At 42.3% G+C, this 6,854-nt stretch overlaps 1 pseudogene; it reads right to left on the bottom strand.

The window, feature by feature from the left end:
- Positions 1-4,867: 4,867 nt before the first annotated feature.
- Positions 4,868-5,253, bottom strand: LOC147426359 (large ribosomal subunit protein eL32z pseudogene; annotated as a pseudogene).
- Positions 5,254-6,854: the final 1,601 nt, after the last annotated feature.

Raw genomic sequence — 6,854 nt, 5'->3', positions numbered from 1 at the left:
GAATCAATATCCACTACCCTTCCTAGATGAAATTCTCAATCAAGTTGCACATCACATTAGGAGATTTCGGAGGTCATTTTAAGGGCCTTCTAAGAAATTCTATTTCTCTCTCTAGAAAATGTTCTTAAAATATACTTGCACTTGTTGCGTACGTCCAAAAGGACAACTGAACACTCTGAAAAGTGAACCTAACTTTTCAAAAATCCTATAAAATGGTCACTTTTGCATTCAATGTATGTGTCGTTATCATGAAGTACACGACGCTCATTCAATATAGCTTTCGTCATCATTGAATTTTAAAAATCACAAAATTATTGATTGCTGTTAGAATTTAAATTTTTTGATACCGGCAATGCATCCAAAATGACCAAAAACTTAAAAAACGTATATCTACTTGCCTCAATCTGATAGCTAGAGAGGGAGAGATTGTCAAAATACCCTAAAAAGGAGATTTTGCCTCACGGTGCGTGGGGGGCCATCTGAAAAATTCCAAATGGCCCTCCGCGCGCCGTGAGGCAAAAAATAAAAAAAGTGGATCACGGGGCACAGAGGGTCATCTAGAATTCTCCAAATGGTCCCTCGCGCACCATGATATAAAATCCCCTTTTTAGGGGTTTTTTGGCGATTTCTCCCTCTCCGTGTGTCAGATTGAGGCAAGTAGATAGGCGTTTTATAGGTTTTTGGACGTTTCGGACGCATCGCCAGTGTCAAAAGCTTGAAATTCTAACATAATTGACAGTTTTGTGATTTTTTTTATTTCAATGATGATGAAAGCCATATTAAATGAGCGTCGCTACCTCGTGAAAAAGACATTCGCATTGAATGAAAAGGCGCCCGTTTTCAAGGACCACTGACACATTTTTATATTTTTCTTAATATCAATTCTATTTTACTACATAACGTAAGCTCTTCTTTCATTGGAGGAGCACTTTTTCCTCTCTCTTCTAAAAGGCCCTCCAAAAGACCTCCGAAATGTTCTAATGTGAACGTTACTCAATCATGGATGGATTTTCTTGCTACTTTCAGATCTTGATAGAGATTGAAGATCTATTGAAGACGACCTTCATTACTCCTTGGGGTTGTTTTGCCTACAAAAGAATGCCTTTTGGGCTAGTTAATGCATATGCTCCTTCCAAGGATGGATGAATATAGTGTTTGGTCCCTACTTGGCTACGTTCATTTGCTTTTCATGGATGACATTGGGTGTTATAGCTCAAGGGTCATACATTTGGAGAAGTTGAGGTTGAGTTTTGAAAGGCTTCAACAAGAGGGTGGGCAAATCAACCCAAAGAAGTGTAAGTTTGCTCATGCCAGAGTCCATTTGCTAGGACATGTGGTTTTCCAAAGTGGAATAGAAGCCGATCCAGAGAAAGTTAAGGCTTTATTTCTTATGGATCCTCCCAGCAACACAAAGGATTTGGCATCATTTGTGCATAAACTCAGGTACTTGTCACCTTTTTTTTGGATGCTATGTCAGTATGTGTAAACTCTCCAAAAATTGAGTCAAAGAGTTCAAGGGTTTGAGTGGAATGAAGACATGCAATAGGCTTTTGATCGTATCAAGGAGGTATTGTGTGATTTACCAACAGTGAGTCCTCCCAACTTGCAATCGATTTTCTATGTATCTATCAGTGTGGGGTCAGTAGCTTTTGGGTCGGTTCTCTTACTAAAGCAGGGAAGGAACTTCAAGCCAGTTTATTTTGAGAGAAAGATGAAGAATGTAAGCGAGTTCTCCTACATAGAAATGGAACAGTGGGTCTTTGCCTTGTTCTTTCTTGTCGCAGGTTCAAAACACATTTTTTGCCCCAAAAAAGTTCTATGGGCTTACCACATCAAACCTTTTGCCGGATGTAGTACAACATTTGAAGCCTAGCAAGCGCATCTTAAAGTGGAATTTGGAGCTTCAAGAGTATGAGTTTGAGTTTAATGTGGATCATTATGTTAAAGCTCACTTGGCAGACATAGTGGTTGACAAGGATGATCATGAAGAGGAAGTAGATATTATAGATGCGTATACAATGATGTTTGATGGTGCATACAGGAAAGTTCTTCAAAAGGCAAGCGGTGGGGTAGTCATCAAGAACCCAAAAGGCGATGTAATCTTTTCTAGAACTTACGATCTTGATGAAGCTGAAAGCAACAATGAGGCCGAGTATCTCATGCTTTTTCTTGGGTTGAAGCAGTGTGTTGAGTTTGGATTGAAGAGGGTCATTGCAAAAGGGGATGCATTGCTAGTCATGAAACAGTTGCTTGGTTTGTGGAATGTTAAGAAAGACAATTTGAAGAAGTGGTTCTATGGAATCAAGAAGCTTTTGCATGAGTTTGAGAAGATACAATTTACGCATGTTCCTCGTGAGCACAATAAAGAAGTTGATGAGTTGGCTATGGACAAGTTGGATGCCTTGGTATCTCCTTTAAAGGTCAAGGAAGCCTTGTACGTAGGAAGGAAATCATTGCAAGATGTAGAAGTATTTCTTGGTAAAGGGTAATGTCTAGAGGGCATGTCAAAGGTTTGGCGTAAGAGAATAGTTGCAAAAAAGCAAGAAACTACACATTGGTAGGTGACAATCTCATGCTTTATGGCAAGGATAACATTTTGAGAAAAGTGTCGTACAAAGAAGAAATAGGGTTGATTTTGGGGCATTGCCATGAGGAAACATGACATCAAGGCAAGGATCAGGTTGTCTTTTGTATTTTGAGAGCAGGTTATTGTTGGCCCTCTATGATGAGAGATGCTTATTTTTGGTGCAAGGCATGCCATGAATGCCAAGTGTTTACAAATCAAAAGCTTTTGGCTGAGCCTCAGAAAGCTATAATGTCTTTTGATGCATTTGCAAAATGGGGAGTGGATGTCGTAGGTCTAATGCCGAGGACCAACAATGGAAAAACATATATCCTTGTGACTCTGTACCATTTCACAAAATGGGTGGAGGCAAGAGCGGTAAAAGATGTAACATTGGGAAGAGTGGCCTCTTTTTTGTATGCACAGGTGTGTTGCAGGTTTGGAGCTCCTATGGTTATCATTTCTGATCGTGGACCAGGGTTTAGAGAAAAAATGTTGCTACTCTCATCGAGAAATTGAAAATTCAGCATAGGCATTCTTCTCCTTACTACCCACAATGCAATGGGTTGGTTGAAAACTGCAATGGTCAAATTGTGAAGATTCTATCAAAGTATGCTAGAGAGCATCCTAAAGAGTGGGACTTGGACTTGGAAAAGTGTTTTTGGGCTTATAGAATTACGTAAAGAGTGTCGACACAGTTTACACCATATGAGCTTGTTTATGGAAAGCAAGCTCTCATGCCCATATAGGTGCAATTGGATGCCTTGAAGTTGTTGTGCAGAATGCAAGGTGCACATAATGACAAGCTATAGGAAAGAATTCTTTCTCTAGAGTTGTTGGGAATGAATAGAGACAAAGCTAGTGACTATAAAGTTCTGAGGTTTCCATGGATGTGTGTGTGTGTGAGGAATTAGGGAAGAAGGTGCGGCTTTCTGCAAGACTATGTGACCCTGTATTGGTGCCATTAAGAGAGAGAGATGCAAGTATTTGGCGCCGACATATCGAAGAGAGAGAGAGAGCAGGTCGTGGGAAAGAGAAATGCATTAAAAAAATAGAAAAAGGGGGAGAGAGGCATGTGCCATGCACACGCCCCCCTTCCCCCTTTTTTTAATACAAAACTTTCAAATCAAACCCCCCCTCCCCCTCCAACCTTTTATTTTTGAGTATTGATTTTTTAACCATTCAACTTTACAATTTTTTTATAAGGAATCTTTTAAACTAAATCACCTAATTATCATTTAATTAATTATTTCTCTCACTAAGTCCACCTTATATATATATATATATATATATATATATATATATATATATATATATATATATATATATATATATATATATTATGTATGTATGTATGTATGTATGTATGTATATATATATATATATATATATATATATATATATATATATATGTATGTATATATATATATGTGTGTGTGTGTGTGTGTGTGTGTGTATCACCTTATGGCAGCTGTTTCTCTCTAAATTAATACCGAGTGGCTCGGTTGTCAAAAAGGGGAGCGCACAAAGCGAGCATTTTTTATTCAGTGCGCAAAAAATGAAAGTGGATTTTTTTCTTTCCGTCGGACTGAAGCAGCACACAGAGCACAAAATTTTGGTTTTTCGTGATTAAAAAATCCACACATAAAAAATAGTTAACTGGAATGAACCTAGGGCGGATCAAAAGTTTCACGTTTTTGTCCACTACAGTGCTATTGTGTTCCCTTTTCTTTAAAACGTCTTTCCGACCACTCAATAGGTCGGATTTTGCAAGTCTCCCTGTCGCCAAAAAAGACATGGTCCAAAAGTTTCACGTTTTTGTCCACTACAATGCTATTGTGTTCCCTTTTTTTTTAAACGTCTTTCCGACCACTCTATAGGTTGGATTCTGCAAGTCTCCCCGTCGCCAAAAAAGATAATTGACCATATCTATTTAAATGAAAAGTGAAGGGTATATACATTGCTCTCTCTCTCTCTCTCTCTCTCTCTCTCTCTCTCTCTCTCTCTCTCTCTCTCTCTATATATATATATATATATATATATATATATATGCCTGCCACACAAGCAAAGATAATTTTTTTAATAAACTTTATCTCTCTCCCTCTCATCTCTTTCTGGCCGCCGCCCTTCTCTCTCTCTCTCTCCTCTCTCTCTCTCTCTCTTTTTGGGTGAGAAGATGATCATTGATATTGAATATTCCAAAACCAGTACAACAAAGCATGGTTGTCACAAACACAGAATTACAATTCAATAATTTCTTAAACTATCATCCTTAATGCTATGATCATTAGGACTGGGCAACACCTACTCATCCTCCTGACTATGAAGCCTGGCAGAACCGTTGGTAACTGCAATGTTGAGCTATGTGGCTCGCTCCACAATTTATTTTTGCTTCAAAGCGGAAATCATCAATCTCAGCACAAAACTTCCTGTTGTGCATCATAAGAAGGTCCAGTTCAGCAGAATTGTGCACCAAAAACTTCGTGAAACACATGCCTTGTCTTCTTGTTTGAGCCATACCCAATGTTAGGCATCAAAATGCACCCTTTGAATTTCCTCCTGACACGTAAATCAATACCCTTTGGTCTACGCCAACTTGGCTTGACACAGATCTTACGATCACTCTAAACGCACTTGAACTTCTTAACACGCTTCTTCACAATCATGGGCTTGATGAGGGGGATCACCATGGCTACAGCTGTTAGCGTTGTCGCCTCCCACCTCTCACACTGATGGCCGATTTTTCAAAGAAAAAAAAGAAAAAAAACTTATTTTTCCTCTATCGGAGCCTTGGCGACACTGTTGGAAGGCTCGACAATGCTTGGTCAACCTCACGACGCTTTTACGTGCATGGCACACCCCCCCCCCCTTCGATTGGCCGGCCTTATCACCCCCCATGCCCTCGCTCGTCCGTGCCCCAGCCTAGCTGGCCACCCTCGGTTTCAAATACCCCTTCTCTCTCTCTCCGTGTAGTTTTATTCCCCCGGCGGGCATCGACTGAGGGTCCTCTCTCTCTCTCATTTTCCCTAAATACCTCTCTCTAATATCCCCTCTCTCTTACCGACACCTTGTTGACCCTAATAACCCCCTCACTGGCCACTCTCGGCCAGGTGCAAGCCTCGAGCACCCACCCCCCCTTCTCTCGCTTTCTCTCTCGCGCTCCCGCTACACCGAGCCCTTAACCGCACACGAACTCGCTCTCTCCCGTATTCTTATCCACACACACACACACACACCCCATGCAAGCCAATGGACAGAAAATATTCCCTCTCTCTTCCCCACCCGGTCGCCTCACCCTCGGCTTCATTCTCCCTCCCTTGGCCCGCTATCCCCACCCTCTTCCCCCCCCCCCCCCCCCCCCCCCCCCCCTCTCTCGTCCTTGAGACACCATGCAAGGCAGAGGATAATATTCCCCCCCCCTCACTCACACACTCCCCCCCCCCCCCATGGTGGGCACCCGCCATAGAGATCTCTCTCTCTCTCTCTCTCTCTCTCTCTCTCTCTCTCTCTCTCTCTCTCTCTCTCTCTCTCTCTCTCTCTCTCTCTCTCTCTCTCTCTCTCTCTCTCTCTCTCTCTCTCCTATCCACACCCACCTCACCCCATCCCTCTCCCTCTCTCCCGCGTTCTGCACGCTGAGCCCAGCTGGCAATTCTCTCTCTCTCTCCCACTCGCTTTTCTCAGCCAAAAGACGCAGCACAAGAAGCCGGAGCACTTTCTCTCTCTACACACACACCACACACTCACACACCCTCATCCTCTCCCTCCCTCACCACCTCCTCTCCGCTCTCACGCTCTGTTACTGCGCCAGCCCGCCCGCACTCTCTCTCTCTCTCTCTCTCTCTCTCTCTCTCTCTCTCTCTCTCTCTCTCTCTCTCTCTCTCTCTCTCTCTCTCTCTCTCCCTCTCGGCCTGTACAGGCATAGCGAAAATCTCTCTCTCTCACTACACACACACACACACACACACACACACACCATCCCCCCCCCACCCCTCATCCTCGCGTAGCAGAGCGCCATCAACAAAGCCGAAAAAAATAATAAAAATATATATATATAATATATTATATACACATAATAATCCTGTTCCCACTCACGCATGCGCACCCACATCTATATATATACACACACATCTCCCACATGCACATACATACACACACACGCATATACGCACCACAAATACAAAAAAAAAAGAACAAAGGATTCCACGACTACGACGACAACAAAAAAGGAGGAGGACCCAAATCACGCGGCCGCCAACAACAAAAAGGAGAAATGTGCCAAAGGCATGCCCCG

This window comes from Adiantum capillus-veneris, chromosome 24, assembly GCF_014529385.1.
Source record: "Adiantum capillus-veneris isolate H3 chromosome 24, ASM1452938v2, whole genome shotgun sequence".
In the NCBI taxonomy this organism is placed as follows: domain Eukaryota; kingdom Viridiplantae; phylum Streptophyta; class Polypodiopsida; order Polypodiales; family Pteridaceae; genus Adiantum; species Adiantum capillus-veneris.
Note: the sequence above shows the minus strand (reverse complement) of the source record. Positions and strands in the feature narration are given on the sequence as shown.